The 7,115-nt window shown below is 40.7% G+C and overlaps 1 pseudogene; it reads right to left on the bottom strand.

The window, feature by feature from the left end:
• Window positions 1–2,247: 2,247 nt before the first annotated feature.
• On the bottom strand, window positions 2,248–4,304 carry LOC147427473 (uncharacterized; annotated as a pseudogene).
• Between the last annotated feature and the right edge of the window lie 2,811 nt (window positions 4,305–7,115).

Raw genomic sequence — 7,115 nt, 5'->3', positions numbered from 1 at the left:
AAGTATGAGTATTGGCGGCGTTTTTGTGAGATCACCATGTCCAAGACCGAGAATGCAAGCCATGCTCTCATGTACAAAGAGGTATGGGTGACATTTAACAAACTAGCTGTTTACCTTCGCTGACACACGATCGATCTCGAGGAGGCTGAAGAGTATCAAGTCATTGTTACAACATTCTCAAAGGACTTCATTCAAGCATGGGGATAAAGGCATTTTACCTTCTATATGTATTGAAAATATTTTCAAAATGTTAAGGAGTATGTGTACTTTGAAAACTGGTTACTTTCTACTAACAAGGTCTTCTGATTTTTCTTTGGACATCACATTCTTCAAGCACATGGGTATTGGTTCATAAGAACCTATGGTAGTCTCTCTAGATGGAGTGCACAAGGAATGGAGAAATTGCATTGGCATGCTCGTGGTGCATTCTTTAAGGCCACACGGCATGGTGGGGGAAAGGGTGGGAGTATTGTTCTAGATGAGCTTTTCATTTGGTTCTATCGTACAACCCATGGTCGAAAGGAAGCACAAAAGAAACTAGCAGTATGTGCCATGTCACGAGCCACAAAGAAAGATAATTACCCACAGAACTTTCAAAGATGGGCCACTTTTGGGGCTTAGATAGGTTTAAAGCATTGGATAGAATCTAAGCTTAGGCGAGGAAGAAAATGGATAAGACCATTAATAGGATTAATGCTGACTTTTTCCAGAAGTCTCCACAAATGGAAGTTTTCAGCATTACGGATCTGAGGGTCCTTGAATTGTCTATTTTGATGGCCAGTGTGTCAAGCTACCTCTATATGCATTGACCAGCAAATGTCAAAACATCATTTATACATTTCTACATTACCAACGGATCAGCTCTTACAATTCAAAATGTCCCACTTGCATGTCTATATTACAAGCGGATAAGCTCCTGTATACATATTGCATTGCCAATAGATCAACTCATGCTAGTCATTCCACTCACACCCATGATTTCAACATTTCTTGCATCCAATTACCTTTCAATTTGAGCTAGTAGATGTTAATGGCTTTTTTTTCTGATTTTAAAGCAACCATCCCCTTGCAATGTTCTAAGCTTGACCCTGTATTATTGTGCTCGTTCACTCTTTCTGTTCTCAGCTGATCATATAAGCCTACTAGAAAGATGAGGCTACAAAAAAATTGTAACTTGGAGCTCTAACAAAGCATAGATGGATTTTAGATACAATACACATGGTATAGATCAAGGTTCAAATGAATAATAAAGCAAGCGAAATTAGATGTGATCTATAGAAGCAACATGTTCACAACTAAAGTATTTTCATGCACAGCTTTGGAAACATACCTTTGACATGGTATCCAACACCCATTGAGAGTGTAAAAAGGGTAAAAAGAAGGCACATCACCAAAATACCAATTAGCTAGCTATCCTACATCTATAAGGAGTACTAAAAGTCTCGGAAAATCTCAAAAAAATAATTGCTTTCACTACGAGTTGTTCTTTGAAAACGTCCTAGGAGCTTCAATGGTGGTCAATTTGACAATCCACAATGCGAAGGTGAGACTTGGATTGAAGGATGACCCCTTGAACAGTAGATATCAAATAGAATCTACAAAATACTGACGACTTCACAGGGTTGAACTCTAAATATTGCCCTGTTTTACAACAACCTGAGTCTACTACAATGAAAGAATACAGCTTCAAAGCTGATCATCCAACAACCATAGCTATTGGTTCCTTGAGATTGAAGTACCAAACCAAAAAAAGTGCTAAATTACCTATGCCTTTACCTTTTTGAGGTTTACTCAAAGGTAGACATAATCCTTTTTATAGATGATGATACAATGGTACAGAAAGAGTTGAATCCTTTGTCATCTATGGATCTTCAAGAGAACGTAAATGGTGCCTAACAATGCCACAGAGACTACATCCACAGAAAGACTGAGCAAGCACCGAATAAACACTATGGGATGAGCATATAGCGAGCGAAACCTTCACTTCAAATAGACACAAGACTAGAAACCAAAACTCCAATTTCCATTGCAATAAAAGGAATGGATAGTTCATATTGACAAAAACGCAACAACCAAATTAAGTGTTCACAAATTCTGTTGACAAACCAGCAAAGATGTCAGAATAAATTAATCGAGCTAAAAGTTTCTATTACATCGAAGAGAGAATCTTGACAACATCATGACAACCAAAAAATATCTTTATATGTATACATATTTGGAACCAAAATTTGTCGAATATGTATTTATCTAGTTGGAGGTGATGTATAAATTCAGCCTGTCCTCGCTTCCCAACATCTCTTGCACGCTAAAAGTGATCTCTCTTCTTTTTTGCATCACTTTGTTTAGATGAAAAAACACAAAATCCTCCGGATAACATTCATTTCCTTGTAGCAGATGCCTCACATCCAACAAAGTCCACGAACGCTCCACTTCTATTTGTTTTGATGCTGCATTATTAAGGAACATAGTCGTAGATATCATTGAGGCTTCCTCTCCGGCATACTCCATATCTCTCCAAACTGTTCCGTCGCGCTTATAACGCCTAAATGAGAATGTGACATGGAGCTCGAGGGTTTTGATTATGTATTTGAAACTAGTAGGTGAGGTGTCAAAAATTGCCTACACTACCTCTTTTCCTGTGCATATCTCCGTCTTCAAACATGCTATTCCAAAAAGTTCATGAAGGAAAGCTTCTAGACAATTCGCAACTGTGAACATAGTCCTTGTCTTCTTTATTTCTTGGCACCTTTAAAATAAATCAACAAAAACATTAAATGGAACTAGACACTTCAAATGCACCCGTCTGGAGCCAAATGTCACCTTCATGTTGTTCTTGATATCTGCCGCAATCTTTGTTCTAATTGATTCCACTGTTTGGGTACATGGCACTTCCCATTCTTGATTTTGAAAGGAAGGGAGAGGAATGTCCAACAAACGGCCATATGTTTGGCCTACTACAGGACACTCATAGAACTTATTGTTGAAGTAAACCTCTTTTTTTGTTTTGCTGGTTCAACCTATAGACTTCCTCGCCCATCTCTGCATGCCAAACATCCAAGATAGCTGTAATACTCTCTATTTTCTGCCACTCACAAATGTTTGATGGATAGACATCTGCAAAAAAACAAGATGTGCATTATGTTTTTCTTTAGCAAAAAGATAATTTGAACACATGGACTATGATCTATTATCTAATCTGCAGATCAATACAAGTGTATGTGTGTGCTAGCTTGCAAACATGATTCAATAGCTAACAACCTAACTAGGCAACAACCAAGAAAAAGCTTATTAAGTTTTAACACATGCAAGCTAGACAAGCTCCCATTTTTGTTTTGCAGCCATCAGCCAAGAGCCCATTTTGTCCTCAGTCTTATGAGCCTTGCTGCCCCCTTCCTCATCTATATTTCTAGCCCCATCCCTATCAACATTTCAACCCATCACACCTGTGATTTCAGCCTACCTTAGTGGATTATCAGCCCCTTTCAAGGTGCAGACAAGTTCAGCCCATCTTCTGGTCCATCCTTGGCGGGTTTTTGTGAGCATCCCTCAGCCATCTTGCATCCATATTAGCCCCATACGTGTTGCTCAAAACCTGACATCATCTTAGATGTCCATATCTGTCTTTTCCTTTTGCATCTCTCCAACCCATCTTCTCCCTCACATCTTTAGTTTCAACAAAGTGGGTACAAAGATAAAAAACACTTTTATACAAGCACCAAAACCAATGTGGGAAGGCAGTAGAGGCTATTGGAACAATAGGGAGGTTTAATAGGGTACTGAAGCGGCAAGATTCGATTGTTGTCCGCACCAAAACAAGGCACAGAAGGGGGCTGAAATTTGTTGTAAGCAAAGATTTCAGAAATCCCAGAGTTGTTAAAAACACTCGGTGCCAAGGGGATACAATAGAAGCAAATGGGGAACCAAAATCTTGCTAAAAATTAGAGAAATACGGATCTGAATTTATCATAGAGATTCATCGAGAGATCAAGCCACGAGGGGAGCATCGATTGAAGGCTGAGGTAGACAACCGAAAAGGGGGGAACCTACAAAAGTTATTACACGTTGGTGGGCACTTGACATGTCAAGCGTGTAGGTCTAGGTTGTTTAGGAACATGTCAGGCTTGCTCCCTCATCAAATGATTCACAGGTCAGTAACTTATGGTCAATTCAATGCCAAAAATTGCTATGTGCACAATTTTGCACATTTTTATCGACCGGATCTCAAGGTGGCAAACTACTACAAAACGTCCTTGCCTCTCCTCCAACAATTCCCTTTCCGGATCGATTGTCTCCCTGCTGTCCATAATCTGCTCTATCATCAGCTGCGTTTTCAGCCCTACCTAGACCATCAAATCTGCTACGTTTTTGCATCACAGATTTGCGTTTTTGTAGCCAACATTCAGCCCTTCATTCCTCACACATCACTAATGCAAATCAGACCCATATTTCCCCCTTGGTGGCCATCTGCAAGCCCACATTGAGACGGATCCAAAGATGCATCAAATCAGCCCCAGAGGTGCTTCATTTTGAAGAGTTGCTGCGTCAACATCATCCATTCGAGTTAAGGAGAGTCTTGCATTTTCCTTCCGTTTATGAAATTGAAGTAAAATACCATATCGGTAACAATGTGAGGGGCCCTTGAAAGAGGTGATTGGGACCCCAACTGGTGTCATTCTCCTTTCTCACTATCTACACATCTCTACCTCTCTCTCAAATTCTCTCTCTAAAGGAACTAAAAGGGACCAACATTCGTGCAAAGTTGCACTCATTCAAGGAAGGAAAAAAAGTAAAGATTTATGGAAGTGTGAAATCTAGATTCTACCAAAATCATTGTCAATTATGCTTCCCTTGATGCCTTACATGCAAAGATGTAGGATTGACTGCATGATCAACCTATGTTTCAGAGCCTTTGGCAATACCTACACATCATAATACTAGAGCCCAACAGTTCTCGTGCAACTACGACGACGTCTACAAGTAACACAACTTCCCTTGATGCTACAGCTTCTCCGCACTCACAGAGGACATAGACTGAGCAAGATGGATTACGCATTCAGAGCACCTGTCATAGTTGTGGCAAGAAAGGCCACTACTGGAGAAAGATTTTGTTGCATCAGACACAAGGTACTTCCTCACCGTCTTTGGCTGTAGCTGCCACAGCTACTCCACAAAACCCACTTTCTTTTGTGATATGGCTATCTCACTTTGGTGTTTTGAGGTGCTCCATTGCATCATTGTTATCACACATGGTACCATATCCCATGGTTAAAATCAACATTGGCCTAGACATACCCTCCCAAGTCCCTATACAAATTTAGCACCTTTTTAATGAAAAAGTAGTCCTTCTTGCATCTATGAAATAGATCGGCCCCAATTTTTGTAGCTCTAGGCCTAGCAACCCTTTCCTACCCTCTCCCATGTGGTTACCTACCTGACACACATTCAACGTGATGAAGTTCTAGATTTCAGAAGCGTTCTCTTGGCATGTGAAGAGCAACTAGAGCTTCCCAATCGGCAGCAACGGATAGCCAAATCAACAACATTGGATAGCCACTTGGTTGCCTACCTGAAGTGCATTCAACATGTTGAGTTTTTAGATTTTAGCTGCACTTTCTTGGCATGTGTGCTGCAGCCCAGTTTCATTGCTCCATTGGCAACATTGGGTGGTCACATCAAATGCTCTTCCTCACAAACACAAACCCATGATAGAGGGGACCTTATCCATTTCCCTTTGCATTAGTGGAGTCATCAAACTCAAATTACATAGTAGATTTGGATATTCACTTCAACGATGTTATCAGCAATGAAGAAGGCTCTACAATAGCAATCACATTGGAGCTGGCCATTTTCCTTCATCCTACGCCAATTCTATGAACGGTTCGACGATGACAACATGGATCGCATTCCGTGATTGGATACTAGCCTATCACTGAGTTTTCTTTGTTTTAGCGCTCCAATGGCTACATAAAAAAAGATCTACACATTTCTGGACCTTTGCACAGCTCCGATATTGTCCGTGAGCATACCTCTTCTTTGAGAACCCTCTAAGAGGAGACCATCTAGTGGTGGTCCGTGCTGCCTATCACGGACTACTCCAGCTTGTCATATCCTCTACATCGGCTATATCATTGCATACGAGAATATAATCTATGGGAGACATTTTATTCCAATTTGTTATTGGAAGTCATTGAAACTAATGGGATAGAACCAAAGGTTTGATCAGTACATACCATTTCAAGCGGACTTTATAAGTGTGCGCGGCATATGGGAGACCAACTCCCAGAGACAACACCATGACATTCAAAACATGGACAAAGATTTTCCATTGAGCATGACATATATTTTTCCTTTTAGAGTAGTATACCCTTGACCTTACGGGGAGAATTCCAAATATCTTCAGTATCTTCCTACAACTTGCATCTATAGGCTGGAATGCAACTTAAGGTCTTTAAACTTCCTTGGGGAGTTAACCCATGAGATACGAGAGATCAAGCATGTTCTTTTGCATCTTGAGCTGCCTTGAGGTAAGATTGGTTGACAATACCTTGCTCTCCTATGCAACAAATAATTGGATTTCTACCTTCAGAGTTGTCTACTCTTACCCTTGGTAGCCTTACAATATACACATCCCTCGACCTAAGCAGATGTGGTCTCTCAGTTTGACAAGATAATTGTCACTCTGAATTGCAGTCTCATGGCATCCTTAACATGGATCTTATTTGGTTGATACCTGTGGATCGAAGGCAAGATGAATAGGCATTTTGGGCCATATGGGTTGGGTGCCCCTCTTCTCAAAGAACCTTTGGAGTTGGGGCTGCTTAGTTTGGTTCTTTTGCCTCTTCTTCAAGGATGATTGTGGGCTAGACACCTTCGTCTTGCCTTCCCTGTTCTACAAGGACGACCACGGTGGAGGCAACTTAGTATTGCTTGGATGGAACATACTCACACGACAGCATCTAATGGTGTTCTCTGTGGCCTAGCTCTGAGTCGGAGTTACTACTCCAGTACACAATCAAGTTTGCCATGTAGACTTGTTAGTCTGATCATCCTAGAGTTTTTTGTGCAATCGGTTGCTTGCCGTGTGACTAGTCATGATTGACTGCTTCCTCTTTTCT

Source organism: Adiantum capillus-veneris, chromosome 23 (assembly GCF_014529385.1).
Source record: "Adiantum capillus-veneris isolate H3 chromosome 23, ASM1452938v2, whole genome shotgun sequence".
In the NCBI taxonomy this organism is placed as follows: domain Eukaryota; kingdom Viridiplantae; phylum Streptophyta; class Polypodiopsida; order Polypodiales; family Pteridaceae; genus Adiantum; species Adiantum capillus-veneris.
The sequence above is the reverse complement of the archived record's forward strand: the minus strand, read 5'-3'. Positions and strand labels throughout refer to the sequence as shown.